Source organism: Pinus tabuliformis, chromosome 3_2 (genome assembly GCF_031772625.1).
Source record: "Pinus tabuliformis cultivar Carrire ecotype Pingquan chromosome 3_2, CPIR1, whole genome shotgun sequence".
Lineage (NCBI taxonomy): Eukaryota > Viridiplantae > Streptophyta > Pinopsida > Pinales > Pinaceae > Pinus > Pinus tabuliformis.
In genome coordinates this window covers 358913984-358930042 of record NC_142302.1, presented here as the reverse complement: position 1 = coordinate 358930042, position 16059 = coordinate 358913984, and the positions used below count along the sequence as shown (strand labels likewise).

Below are 16059 nucleotides of genomic sequence, written 5' to 3'. Positions count from 1 at the left end.
ACACCACTCCGTAGAAAGAAAGGGAAATGTATCAAAACTTCATGCTTAGCCATGAAGCCACTAGGGATTGGGACTAACCCTTTTGTACCTTCTTAAGAATAACAAAGTAATAAGGTCATCATGAAGACCACACCCTTCTTCAATACCAAGAAACCTCCACCATTGGATTGATTTCATTAACATGGGTGGAGTGTCCAAATCCTCCACATAATTTCATCAGTAAATTTTCTCTCAAAACCTCCATATTACTAGGCATTTATAACTAACTTTACAAGCTTTAGTATTGAACTTATAACCTAAAACCCCCAAAAACCCAAAGTACAATGAATCAAACCAATTCCATCTCCACCATGAACCATCAATAAGTTTATGCGCCCTTAAAAAGCACCTTTGAGAAGTCTTTTGATAAAGACCATTAGATCTACCGACAAATTCCTATTTAAAATCTTAAAACCATACAAAGTTCTTGCTCAGAAATTTACTTACATATGTACACAATTTAATATGTTGTCTTATCTATTATTTCACCTTCCATATATGCCATTTTTTTCCAAAACGTTATTACTTGAATATTTCGAAGTGTCCTATCATTTCAATATGCCCAGAAAATTTCACACAAACAAAACAAAGCAACTATTAAAATTACCAAGCACGTGACAAATATACAAGTTTTCAAAAGGAACCCTTATAATTTCCACGGACACATGGGAAACAACAACTTAAATTTCATAGCTACTAAATAGATGTAATCAACAAAGTTTGTGCACGCTCCTGAGAAGAGTCGAATGCTTTATTTAACTGGGTTCGACATTATATAGAGAATGGGATCGCCTCCCTCCAAGAGTGGAAAATGATCTTAGAAATCCGCCTTCATTTCAATCAGCCATCGCAAGAATACATGAGTTTAACTCAACTCGCCTTCCCAGACCTCTATCTGTATCAACTCTTACGTGCCTCCACTAGCATCTACACCCTTCTCTCCTCCTCCAAAGATGATTCCGCCTCCAAAATTCAGCAGAAATGGCTACCTCAGCCCTTCACTCAGCTCCAAATGGACCGAACACTAAGGAAGCTAAAGCTACTTAGCAAAGGGAAATCAACGTCGCTAAATTTAGAGGAATTTAAGGCTTTCACGGTAGCTCTGGTTTAAGACATGGCCCTCTCCAATGCTTTCAAAAACATGGCCTTTTACATCTCAGTGGGATTTGCGGCTATTTTATCATCACATTTGATAGCCCAAAGGCTTCCTCTAATTGGCCCCATGTATCAAAACAGCAAGCTTCCCATAATCATGGTGGGCTACACGATTGGAACTGCTACTGTTGTCTATATCAATGTTATCAATGTTGTGAAAATCGTGATCGAGATTAAATCAGCGCGGGGAACAAATCGGAAAAAATCGGAATTATGGGGAAAAATCGGGAAAAAATCGTTTGGTACAAAAATATTCATTTTTTTCCAATTCTTTTAATATCTAAACCATCTACAACATAAAATAAATACATTGACACATAAATATGTTAAAAAAAACTAATATATAAGATGTTTAATATCATTTCTAGCGCTAAAATCACACATAACATTGAATCATGTCCTGAATAGTAAGTCCTGACTCCGGAGTCCCAACTCAGCCTCAAAATATCAACAAAAAATATGATAATGTATCTCATCATGTCATAATGTCATATACAATAAAATGAAAGTCCAATCCTATTGAATTCCTCTACCCTTTTTGCGAGAAAATGCCACAGCGTTCCCTTTCCGTCTAGATGTAGATGCTGGTGCTTGTGCTGGTGGAGATGGCAGTGGAGTCTGATGTGCTCTAGAAGCTGAAGAACTAGAAGTAGGAGCTATAGGAGGTAGACCATGTCCTCTACTGATGGCAGGGGTAGCCCGGGCAGGTGGTGTCACCTGGAAACATTACAATCTCCCAATCCTGAAATCCTGAAAAACTGATAAGTCTGCTGGATTTTAAATGAAATCTAAAATTCTACTTTCACCATATGAAATCCAATGAGGCTGGAACCACTCTCAAACATCCTGAGTCATTTCATGGTAATGTTAAAAATTTAAGTAAAAGGATGAAAATGAAGATTAAGGAGAATGTCACTTTTACTTTAAGAATTTAACATTACCATGAATAGCATATCCATACTAGGGCCTAGACTTGATCATTAAGTTGCCCCACTAAAAAATTACCATGAATAGCATATCCATACTAGGGCCTAGACTTGATCATTAAGTTGCCCCACTAAAAAATTATTTGTTTCTTTCAAAAAAAATTGCATGAAGAAACCCAAAAAAACGTTATAAAACTATGCTGTCGCGACCCTCGGCGATTTTTTAAGTTTTTATCGTGATTTTTCATAAAATTGCGATTTTTTGAATAAAAATCGGCAAAAAAAAATCCAACGATTTTTTCGTTTAATTATCGTGATTTTATCAGCAGAAGGAAAAAATCGCGATTTTCACAACACTGGTCTATATCAACGTGTAATTCCATTCAGTCGGTCTGTGTATTTTCTTAGAGAAAGGGAAGCCCTGTGGAAAAGGAACCTGCTGGTGGGAGGAACCCAACTGTCGAGAATACCCTGAGGAGGACCGGAGGGTTGCCTGACCTCAACGACAATGCATTGGATAGGGTTTCCCAATGGACTGGGGGGTTACCACCCTTGATAAGATCCCGACAGTTCCCATGAGCTTGCCTCGGATATTATAACTGCAAATCTCCATCGTGAGAGCTGCCAATATATTGGAGAGGAGCTTGTCACCTGCTATATAAATAACCTTTTGGTCCCTAGTGACTTGTGCTCAGGGTGGCGACACCGGTGCGTGAGAGGCGAAGTTCATCAATCAATCCCAGGAAAATGAAATAAAGAGCCGTTGCGTCCCTATTCAAAACCCTGTTGAAGAAATTCCGTGCGCAATTTTTCAAGGTGAAATTCCAAGGAGATAGCATTAATTGCATTTCAGTTCAGGTCAAATCCACCATGATGTATGTATATTTCTAAATGGGCAATTCCTATTTCGTACTGGGCAATTCCTATTTCTTACCTTATAGGAATTTTAATGCGGCCTGACATGGCGCCGGTATAAGGCGATACAACACGCAGCTAGGTGATGAGAGAGAAAATAAAAATAGCGGCGTGTTGTATCGCCTTATACCGGCTTGACATGGGGCCGGTATAAGGCGATACAACACGCAGCTAGGTGATGAGAGAGAAAATAAAAATAGCGGCGTGTTGTATCGCCTTATACCGGCCCCATGTCAAGCCGCATTAAAATTCCTATAGGGTAAGAAATAGGAATTGCCTTTCTAAATGTATGGGCATGCTCTTAATGTGTATTAAATGAGGAACCATGTTTACCTATCTGTCAGCGGATTATGTATGGTGAAGGGCACTATTCGTCGCATTAAAAGCCCAATAGCAAGCTAATTATTTGTTGATTTACAAGACCAACTTAACAGTGGCTAGACGTTCACTCTGGTGACCGTTCTTGTAAATTTTTGTCACTCCTCTTCCATCTTTGTATTGTGAATTGTTTAGATTATATTTATGCGGATGTGGATTTTATCTTTGTATTGTGAAATGTTAACATTATATTTATGCGGATGTGGATTTCTGAATATTTCAGAAATAAAATAGTTATCAGATAATATCTTTTACAACTTTAAAATATTCAAATTTTTAAAAAATCTGAAGTCAATATACGTTCAAATAAAGCTCAAATAAGTATAAGTGCATTTCATGATATAATTCTTATTTTATATCTTAACGATTCGGAAAATGGTATGGCATATCAAAATATTCCAATCTCTGTGAGTTGGCTTTCGGTATAATACCCAACACTTAGGCTCGCAATAACCAGCATTCATAATCATCTCTCTTTACCGGGAGAGATTTTGGACGTTTCTGTTTCCCAAATGGGCCATTTAAATCGGATGATCATACCTTGAAAGAAAAAAATGTCTGTAATATAATTTGTAAATGTAAACATTTGTGAAGTTGTAGATTTTTTTCCTATGAAGAACGATTAAGCAAAATCTAAGCATCCAAGTTTTTATTCATATTCATATGATACGTGGTTATAAAAAGCTTTAAGAATGAGAATATTGGAAATTTGCAAGCGTAGACATGGCAGATTTAAATCCTTTGTCTGTCAAAAAGTTACCGATTCAAATAGGTGGAGCGTTATAGAAGCATGGCGTTATTTGAATGCATCAGCATTTTGCCATTGGTAATGGAAGTTGGATGCATCAGCATTTTGCCATTGGTAATAATCATGTCCTGAAACGTAACTTAATAGTTGTCTTTGTCAATTTAAGGTTTAACCACTTTTCTTGTTAGGCATCTTCACCAGGATACTCGCTAGGTTGTTTCTAGGCTAATGCAAAGACTCCACAAAGCTGCAAAGCACAATATTCATGGTCGTTGAAATGTTTAAAGGAAGCTCAAAAGATTTAACTTGTAACTACTGAAATAATCTTAAAATTATAGTTACCAAGTTAGAATTCAATTAGATATGATCTGAAAAAAATTGAATAAAAAAACTTCAATTTCAAAAAAATAATAATAAACCTTTTATCAACCTTTTTCTTTTTTAGTGATTTATTTTGAAGTTTGAATAATTTTTATTAACTCTGAATAAAATTTTGAATAATTTTTATTAACTCTGAATGATATAGCAATTTTATAAATAAAATTCATTAAAAAAATCTACCATTCATTTTTATCTAATTTTTTTTTTTTAACTTAAATATAATACTTTTTAAATTTCTAAATTTATTCATGTAATAAATGCATATTTATAAAATCTATATTTAAAATTAATTTATCTATAATACATTTATAAATAATAAAAAATCATTCATAAAATTAAAGCCATTTTCACATATTTTTTCATCTCCTTCCCTTGTTTCTAAGTTTCAAAATTGGAAAAAAACAAAATTCCTCATTTCACTTTTACTTTCTTTATATATGCCACTCTCTATCTATTTTTATTGAGAAAGCAACCTATAACAAGTAATGAATAATCTTTTAGATAAACCATAAATTTTCAATTACTAATTAACCTATTCTGAAAAATTAACCTGCTAGATTTAACTCGTATGCTACGAATCTGCTAGATTAAACTCTTGTGCTACGAATCAGATCAAATTGTTAGGCACTCGAAGTGAAGGGCAATTCGGGCGATTCCGTAACTATGCTTAAAATCACAAGTATTGAAAGTTTGAGAGATTCGGTTGACAAATTATGATACTCTGATATGACGGTCGGGCGGGTCGGTTTGCACGCCGTGGCGGGGAGTCTTGCGGAGGTTGCTGCTGCAACGCAGGTTGAGCCACGGTGATGGTGATTATAGTCTCTATGTAACTTTTGACAGGGATTTGTATTATATATGTAAAAAAGAAAGTTTTTAATGCTTCTAAAAGGAACTAGCCCCTCCCATTTTTAAAAAATTATGATATTCTGATACTCCGTAAAAGCTTGCATTTGAAATTTTCTAGATTCCCTTTACAAATTAGGATATTCACTTGGATACATATTAAATCAGGTTTAACAATATGATTATATCATTATAGTATCTTAGATTTCTATATCATTACATTATTTTAGATTTCTGACAAAATAATCCTATAAAGATTTTATAATAAAAGGAATTTAATTAACTATTCATTATAATTTTAGAATATATTTAAAAAATTCTTTTTATTAATAGTACTTTGAAATTAAATAAAACTACAAGAATGATTATTGATTCGCTTCGTATTGTATTAATCTACTAAATCTAAATTTAGTAATTTCATTCTCTCGGTAAACATAGACTTATCAATATTAATTTATTGAACCTATAAATTTTAAGTTATAATTAGTGGAAATATTTTTTAATTTGGTAACATTATAATATTTAAATTTTTTATTTTTAATTATTATTATATTTATATTTAAAATTTATTATTGCTTTATCAAAATATAGAAAATTAAAATTGATTAAGATATTCTATAACTTTTTCCAAATTTTCAAATATTAAATTTTATATTTAAAACCTTATTAAGATTACATTATAGATAACAAATTTAAAAAATTAAAAAATTAAAAAAAAAATTATTAAAATATTTAATATTTAAAATTAAAATTGGTTAAAATACCCTGAAACCTTTTCCAAATTTTAAAATATTAAACGTTACTTTTGGAATTTATTTATAATTATATTATAAATTACAATTTTGGAAAAAGTGTTTTCAAAAATTTTAACCAACAAGTTGTCTCTCGCATAGAGTACTTTAAAAATATGGTGAGTTAATGCAACATCAAAAGCCTTGTAATATGGTGGGCTAATGCAACATCAAAGTACCTTAAATATATGGTGGGCTAATGCAACATCAAAGGCCTTGTAATATGGTGGCTAATGCAACATCAAAGTACCTTAAATATATGGTGAGCTAATGCAACATCAAAGGCCTTGCTGTGGCCTTGTACATTATAAGAGTTTAATCATGAACTACTAGGTACAAAGTATCTTTTCGGTTATTTTGTAATTAGCAAAATTTTACTTCTGATTATCATTACTGAAAGTCAGAAATATCTTGCGTACAAACCTTAACTTTGTAGTAAGTTAATGAAAACAAACCCAAATTGAGGACATTATATATCACTCCGCATATCACTAAGTTATGATATATTGCATTAATACAAACCCATACCCCACATAAGGTATATCAAAGCTTCATATTTAATTCACATTAATAAAGCTTTGATAGTGGGAACGTTTGCATTAATACAAACCCATACCCCATTTAATCCACATTAATAAAGCTTTGATAGTGGGAATGTGAGCTGGTAAATGTGGTGCGTACATATGATATTGACAAGGTGGTTGCATATTTAAATATGAGTCCTCGTAATTGTTGTAAAGTACATGGTACAGATAAATAGTTGACACATATAGATATTAAATTGCTTACCTTACTATCCCATTTAAGATAAAGCACATGAAATTTAATACATTAGTTACATGTAGTTACTACGTTTTTTTGACCAATACAATCTAAATCTTATAAAAAAAATCATATATATATATATATATATAAATATAAATATAAAGGGTTAAAAATAATTTTAAATTTTGGAAAAATTGTTTTACTATAAATTTATGAAAAACATTATAAAAATTATTTATTTATATATATATATATATATATATATATATATATATATATTTTTGTTTTAATTGAATTCAAAGTTTCTTTTTGACCAAAAACCAATTATAATATAGTTTTTCTATCAGCAAATATAATATTATTTCTAATGTTATCAAAAATATTCTACATAATGACATGTTGACATATTCTTGTATTTTGTAATGATTTAATCAAGATATGAAATTTTTATACCATCTTTTTTTCATATATCAAAAGAAACTTTCGGGATTCTCTTATGCTCCATGTTTTTAAACTTTTTTCTAATACATTAACTACTTAATAACACATTCAGTACCTTATAACAACCATACTTCTCCTGACAAAATACTATAATTTTGAGATTTTAAGTTAGAACATTCTTTTGGGTCTTTTTATTTCTCAAAAATTTTCTAGAGACATTACATTCCCAAGCTTCACACCCATACAAGATAAGAAATGTGAGTACAATATCAAAGAGGAGTTTTTCTTATCCCATGATAAGTTTTCCAACCTCTATTTATCGTTTTATCAACTGTATAGTTCAAGTTGAACTTGCCATGAATATGAGCACATAAATACTTATATGGATGCAATTCCTCCAAGCTATTGTTATCATATACGAAAGTGTCATCAATAATATTTTTGGATTTAATTATTATAACATTTATTTTGTCAATGTTCGTAACCATACCCATTGTAGAGTAAAAGTTGCTAATGATTCTTACGTTCTTACTCAACTTATAGGGATTCCTCTTCATATGAATAATATCATTGTTATAGAAAAGAAATATGATGAATATACTAGGGAATCGTAGGCTAGTACAACTGTAAGGGCTTCACTATGAGATAAATACCATTCCACGTGCGCGAAATACCCCACCACATGTGTTAATATTGGGGGATATATATATTGAGGAAAAAATGACATAATATATTGACCATATAAAGGGCCTAAAGGATTTTTATATTGTCAGGTATAAAAATGGAGCTCAATGTTAATGAAAAAATACAAAGGGGTATAAAAATGTTAATGAAAAAGTGGAAACCTACAATATCTATTAAAAGTAAGGGTTTTTTAAATTGGGAAGGTGTATTGGGTTCGTATTGGGGTTAAATAATGCGATTTTTAGAGGTATTTTTCAATATGTAGTAAAATTAAGGGTATTTTTAGTATGTCATGAACACACGTGATATGCCAAAGGTTTATCGAGTACAACCAACATCGTCCAAATAATATTTTAACTTACTAATGTATAAGCCAAAGGCATAGGAGACCAAGGACAACATTATCTGAATCCAATACACGAGGGCTTCACTCAATGAACATCTATCCTATCACGTAAGTTCATGCAATATTAAACAATACCCCTAGTTCAACTACATATACCAAAATACCCATAAAAATCACATTATTTAAACCCCTACCAATACAAATCCAATACACCTTCCCAATTTGAAAAACCCATACTTCCACTAGATATTGTAGGTATCCATTTTTTTCATTAACATTTTCTATACCCCTTTATGTTTTCTCATTAAATTTGAGCTCCATTTTTTATACCTACCAATATAAAAACTCTTTACACCCTATATATCCCCCAATATATTATGCCATTTTTATCTCAATATATATCCCCCAGTATGAACCCACGTGGTATGGTATTGCTCCCCGAGTGAATCCCCCATGCTCCAATATTACAAATAATTTCTTCTAACCAACCATTAGTATTCCTAAACTTGAAAATATGATTCTCATTAACCATATTATAACAATTTTTACCCCAATAAGAACTTTCATCTCTTGTAACCTCCTTCAAATGTTAGTCATGTATGATGTGTCAAATATTTTTCTAAATTTGATGAAATAGCAAGGAAGATTGTTTTTACTATTGTGACACTCCGATGTAATTATCTTGAGCATAACAAGATGGTCCATAATTGAATGATATTCTCTAAAGCTATATTGGCCTTTACCTCATTTTTTGTGGATTTCAAGCCATACAATGATCTTTATTAAAAAATACTTCTATATAGCTTGGCTAATATGTAATTAAGAATAATGGACCTATAATTAGAGGGATTGATTTTATCCCCTATTTTAAAGATGAGAACGATGTGACTTTGAGTCGAGTGTTTAGGGAAACCTTACTTAACTAAATTGATTGGTTTTCTTTGTGAGGAATGAGGATAAATCTACCAATTTTAATATCTCAATTATTTTTCAATGTCCTTAACATTCCCTTTTTCTGAGTAACTTAACTCCAAAATTTGTCTTCTACAGAAAAACTTCATCCCCTATAGAAACATTTGATATGAATTTTCCATGGAAATAAGAGAAACATAAATATTTTTAGGTAGGAGTTACAATCTATTAGGAGTATTATATCTATTTTTCTCTAGTTTTAGGACTCAAATATTACCTCTAGAATCTCTTAGGTTCTAGCCTAGATACATGCAAAAAATTCTCTTGTTTATGTTCATGTAGTCCCCTTTTTTATTTTAATTAGGGATTTGTATGTAATTCTCTTATTATATTTTAAAGACTCACTAGGGGAATCATTAACTGTTTTACTAATAATTTTACACTTTCCATCATACAAAGGCTTGGTTGTTTTTTTTTTTCTTTTAACATAACACCTAGATAGAAACTTTGTTAATGAAAGTAGACAACTTTGTCATAAATTATGATATAGCTATTTAATATTATTTTTATAGGGTAGGTAACTCAATTCACTATTTAAGTTATTAAAGTAAATATCAAATTTTATTTTGTTGAAAAGAAAGTTCTTTTGATTATTAAAGTTTTATGTAGTTGATATTTTTGCATGGAAAAGTTGAGAGCTAGGGATGCATGTATTTGGTTAGAACCAGGAACATCACTTATTAAAGGCTCATAATTTACTATTTGGTTGTATACAAGGATATCTAATAGCACATAATCCATCATACTCCTATCCAACCCATGGATACAAGTCATATAGCTGGAATTTGTCCATTTTAGGATCGCTATAAATTATTAGATCTTTAGAAATACAAAGATTGATTATCTTCGTTCCAAATAAATTTTCTATTTGGTCTTCAATTTTTATTTGTACTTATTAGTGAAAACAAGGTCATTCTATAACCATAAAGGATTAGGGTTGGGATCATTTCCTAAAATAATGGTTTAACTAATTCTAGATCTAACATTAAAGTATCCTTGTCGTAGGCTACTACCTATATTTCTCAATTAATATCTTGTTCTAAATTTTTGTAGGGACAATTCTTATCTATCTTATTTTTCCTATGAAATGTACAACTAATAGGCAAGAAGTAACAAATTTCTATATAAATATTTTTAGCATTAATATCTAAAATCTCAATAAATATGTATTGATTAAGATAATATTTCTTATGAAGGTGAATGACAAGAGAAATTTTATTTTTATGTAGCAAGATATGCCTCCAATCCCCTTATGGGAGGATCTATTGTTCCATGCCAACTGCAATATACACCCTTCTTTGTTAAGGACCTTAGTTTCTTTGTGCTCCAAAGTTTCAACCAAAAATATGATATCAATTTCACTCACGATTGAAGCTAATATAAGCCCTACGTTTTTGTATGGAAAACCACAATTTTTCCAGAAGAGCATCTTGAATGTCCCTAGTACTTATGTGTTATTATATTCATTGTTTTTATATATAATAATATATTTTTTCTTCCTAATTATTTCCCATCTTCATTCCATCCTAGCTTCTTTTACCTTTCAAACATCATTTCTTGATCCCACTTAGTGTTATGTAATAAATTGTTCATTTATAAATATTCATAACCCTTTTAAGCTTATTTTTTTGTTGATCTAGACCATAATACCTTAACTTGAATTATACTATCTTTATGTTTGATTATTTCCTCAACAAATTTTCTTCTATGAGGGAAGTTGTTTCAATATTTGATTTATTTTCTAGTTCATCCTTGACTATTGCAAGTGTGTCCTCATCTTTCTACTATTTTAATACCAAAAATAAAGAGGATCAAGTCTCTTTTGTTACATTCATTGGCTAACTGTATAATTTTAACCATTATCTCTTTGACAGGTTTGATATTTTGTTGGATTCACAATTGGATTTAGGGGGGGTTGGGGGGCAGAGGTGGGGGTGAATCAATATAATGAAATTTTTTACTTATTTAAGCAGTGAAACATGATAAAAAATCAATCCCATTAATTATACAAGTAACAAAAGATATACATGGAAACCCTTATGGGATAAAACCATAACACTTCTTTATATGAAAGATCTTCTAGGAACCAACCTATTATTACATCAATTTGTACTTGCCAACCCCTAGGAGACAACAATCCCCTCCTTTTCTTTGTAGGCACTAAACTACAAGAGGCATCAATCCCAACTAATGCAAGATTTGAAGGGACCAATCAGCGAGAGACACTAATACCCACTTGTTACAAATTAATTTATTAGATCCATGCAAATGATGTAAAATCCAGATCTTTTACCATATGAAGAACTATTGTCATCAATCCCCAAGAAATGTGGAAGATATACCCCTCCATGTAGTATAAGAGTCATGGATAACATACTTTAAAGATCCTATTTTTGAAGGCCATTAGAGGTGCCAATATTACAATTCGCGACACTGCACCTTGCATAGTAAATACCTTGCGTCGTCATTGCAAATTACCTTCATAAAAAGTGTGTCGGTCTTCGTACATGGGTAAAAAATAAAAATTGTTATGAAGCTTCCATTCTAGAAGCCTCATGAAGGTATCTTTCCAATTGGTGAGGATATATGCTCGAATTCTTGTCATAGTGGATCCCATCCCTAACATAGTGGATCCCATCCCCTCCATTCTGGATCTAACTCGTACCTAAATAGATCTCAAACTTCCATCCTTGGCATACAAATAGAATTCACTCAAAGGAAAAGGGATTGGATTTTTTACTCTTAAAACTATACTCTCACTCTGTTGAAGTATCCATCAAAGTCTTTTTGAATGCAAGGTTGGAATTGAGGACTATTGGGAGGAAGATATCAACATCAAGGCTTTGGTTGTAACTCTCTCATTTTTCTTATTAATGCAAATGCATATTTATTTCCCACATTCATTGGTTTAGTTATTGTTATGAGATTCTTTGATCACTTGTATAGATTATGTGAAATCACTTATGTATCACATGCTTTGATAATTTGTATGTTTGTGTCTTTGAAAATAATTTCTTGGAGCATCGAGAATGAGATTGAAAGCTATAACAAACAACAATGAGGACAAGAATTTCAAAAAGGGTATGAACTACTCATGCAATCCTGCATATTTGATTTAATGGTAATCTAGAGATTTTTTTTTTATGCATTTAATTTTTTTGTTCTAGTTTTTAGTTTTTGAACCTAGGGAGATCGCTTTTGTCTGTGAGAGCAATTTATTAGGCTAACAAAATTGGTCACTCAACTAGGGAATAAGTTGTTCTTTTGTATTCTTCTTTGTTTTCTTAAGTCGAACCTTTCTTGAGTATTTGGAGAACCCTATTTGATTCCAAAACCCCATATATTTTAGATCTTTCGAAAGCTTTTTAAATTTTCTTCAATTTGCACTCGTCACACCCAATTGTGGAAGATAGTTCACTGACATCACATTGTGTTTTTTTTATAAATAATGACTATCCATGTTCATCACACAAATATGTACGAGAATCGTACGTTGGTCATAGAAAAACTAAAATTTTCTCAGGGCTTGCTTTGTGTGATCTTGGATCTATTAATTATTGTAGTTTTCAAGTCTGTTCTGAGTATATTGTAGGCAAAAATTTTCTTTTTTTGTTTTGTTTGGGTATCTTGTTGTGGATTTTTTATTTTATTTTTTGTGAAAAGTTTCCATTTTCATTCCTTGACGTAATTAGTTTTTATTTGATAACTCAAGTATTTATAGTCTTCTTCTACATTGTAATTGTTTTGTCAAAGTTTTTTTGTTGGAGTGTTTTATGAAAAGAGTTTTTATTCCTTTCCATAGAATATTGGCTTAAAAAAAGAAAATTCTTGTATTGTAGATCATGGGTAAGGTATTTTTTAGCTTTCATTTAAAAAAAAATCCCCCTCATGGTCGGGGGGAGCAAGAATCATGTATTATACAGTTTTTTTGATTTGCATTTAAAGAGTAGTTCAAGTTTCTTGCTTTGAATGTTATACTTGTTACTTTTCTTCAAACCCATCACTCCTTATTGTAGTTAGTATTCATCGAATTGAAAAATATTACATTTTCATATTCATTGCATTATATTTAGAGTCGAGTCATAATACCATTGCTTTCATTTCCATTCACCTACTAAGTAAATAATAAATTAAGAATCAATGCTTGATAAAATTAGTTAGACATTTTATATTTATGTGGTAGTTACACCTATATTAGATTAATTATAGGTCTTTGGAATAGGTGTTGGAAGTAAATGCTCAAAAGCTACAAACAATGTGTTCATAGAAGCTTATGATAGGGAGTGAAATCTAGTTACCACATCTTGTCTCTGGGAAGCTCCTATTACATAGGAGTCAAACACAAGGTGACATCGAACTCAATGAAGTAATCTACCCTACTTTGTTGGTTATAGTGGTGTTGATCTGCATGCATTACAAATGTTTTCGAAAGGAACTTGTGGGTCACTTGAAAGGACTACCTCATTTTAAGATATATCTAAAGGGTATTTTAGGCTTTTATACCCTACACTTGCAAGTATATATGACTTATAACTATCCCCCCCCAGACCAAGTTATTGTAGGTGCTAACTTTAGTGACCATAGTATCAGGGCTATTACAAAAATTTACACTGAGCGGGAAGTCCTTGTTGTACCTTAGACATACATTAGATAGACTGATTAAGGCCTTCTTGGAGGGTACTTCACTATTTGTTAAGTTTCTTGCACTAAGTCATGATCATTAAGCAGGTTGTCAGCATAACTAGTTCCACCCGCTCTATCACTAGCCACTTTTCATATTGATCTCTGCGATCTTGGATTCCGTCACCAACTAGTGATTTCACTATGAAAAGTTTATTATATTTTTGTATGTTTTCTTCCTTATATTTACTAGTGTGCGTTGTTTGTTTTTCCATTTAGTAGACCTTAGATTGAATTTGATGGAAATAGTTCCCAATTTTTCCAATCAAGGTCAACCCCTTTTAATGGGGATCCTAGTGCTTTTCCTTACTTTATAAATATTGGTTCTCCTTACATGGCTACGTTATCCCTTCCTAGATTCATAATATGTTTACTTGTATGGTTGTTTTCAACTTTATTGGTCCCAAATACCCAAGTTTCTCCACCTCAATTGTGTTCGCCACCTCAACCACATCAATCTCACATTGCCTCTTTACCTTCTTCACCCGTCATGTCTTCTTCCCCTTCTTCTTCTTCTTTGTCAGGTGAAAGTATTGATGCTAGTAACCAGGAAGCTAAGAAGAAGATGAAAAAGGAAGAAGAAGAAGAAGAAAAATAAGTAAGGGGAAAATCAACCATCATTGATGTGAGTGTTGATAATGTTGAGGAACCCTCCAAGATACATTGTAATCTCAAATACCCTTGTAAGATTTGTAAGGGTAACCACCTTCTTATTGATTTTCCTGGTATTCCTAAAGTCTTAGAAGCGTGATCTAATGATTCTCATCAATTTGTTGTTGATCCATAAACTAATGATTTTAAAGTTCCAGGGAAAAAGGGTAAAATTAGGTTTTTCCGTAGATTATATGAAGGGATCCATCAAACTCACCTTTTCCCTCATATGGATGAAGCCTCAAAATTATTGGAAAATCTCACTATTTCTTAGATACAACTTCTAACTGGTTACCATAAACTTTCTCCCAACCCACCATTAGTTGACGAAGTGATCAATCCACGTAAATCATTTGTCGATCCCACCCTTTTCTTGGAAAGTGAAGTTGGCATTGTTGATCCAATTCACTCATTGGTTGATCCAACAATCCTTTTAGAGAGTGAAGTTAACACTCAAGTTCTTCTTGTCGATTTAGATCTTTCCCAACAAGGGGGCATTTCTCTAATTCCCACGAAACCCCCCTCCAAGTACTGAGATAATTTCCTTTAATTGGAATAGACCAAAAATTCCTCGCCTCCCTTCTTGCATCCATTTCCAAATCCTTATTAAGGTTTGTGATAAGAACAGATATCGCACTATTGTAGATGAAGGTGCTTTTATTAACATTATATCCTCAACCGCTTGGCAAGCTTTATGTTCCCCTCATCTTGTGTATGTTACTCAGAGTCTATTGTCTTTTAACATAAGAGTCGATGAACCTTTAGGAATCCTTCCTTATTTTCGCATAATTGATGTTATGTGATTCCAAGGCCCCTTAGATTTCAATTTTCTCCTTGGGAAAGACAATGCTTATGCCATGAAAGTTTTCGTGTCCATACTCTTTTGATTAATTTATTTCCTTCATAATGGAAACATTGTGGTTGCTGACCAACTTTTGTTTGTTTGTCCTGGTTTGACTACCAACCATCTAACCTCCTTTAATTTTCCCTATAAAAATGTGGTATCCCCCCCACCATAAGTTAATTATATGGCAAATTTTCCCATGTCTTCACTTACTGATGAAAAAGAGACTCTCATTGTATGCTAAAATTATTTTGACTTATATCTAGTAGTTGACATGGTGAACCCTTCAATGGGGACATTGGAGCCTAATATTCCTATTGCTATTGAGTCCCTTGACATGTATTCCTTCCACAGAATCGTCCCTTTCTTTGATGAAGACCTCTTGGAAGCCATGATTTAGATGTGTCCCTTGGCATGCATTCCTTCCAAATAATTGTTCTTTTGTCCAATAAAGACCTCTTGGAAGCCATGATTGAGTTGTGTCCCTTGGCATGTAT

General features: G+C 32.1%; 1 pseudogene; it reads left to right on the top strand.

The window, feature by feature from the left end:
- Positions 1 to 821: 821 nt before the first annotated feature.
- The window catches only part of LOC149180936 (uncharacterized), a 124408-nt pseudogene continuing 109170 nt past the window's right edge, over positions 822 to 16059 (top strand).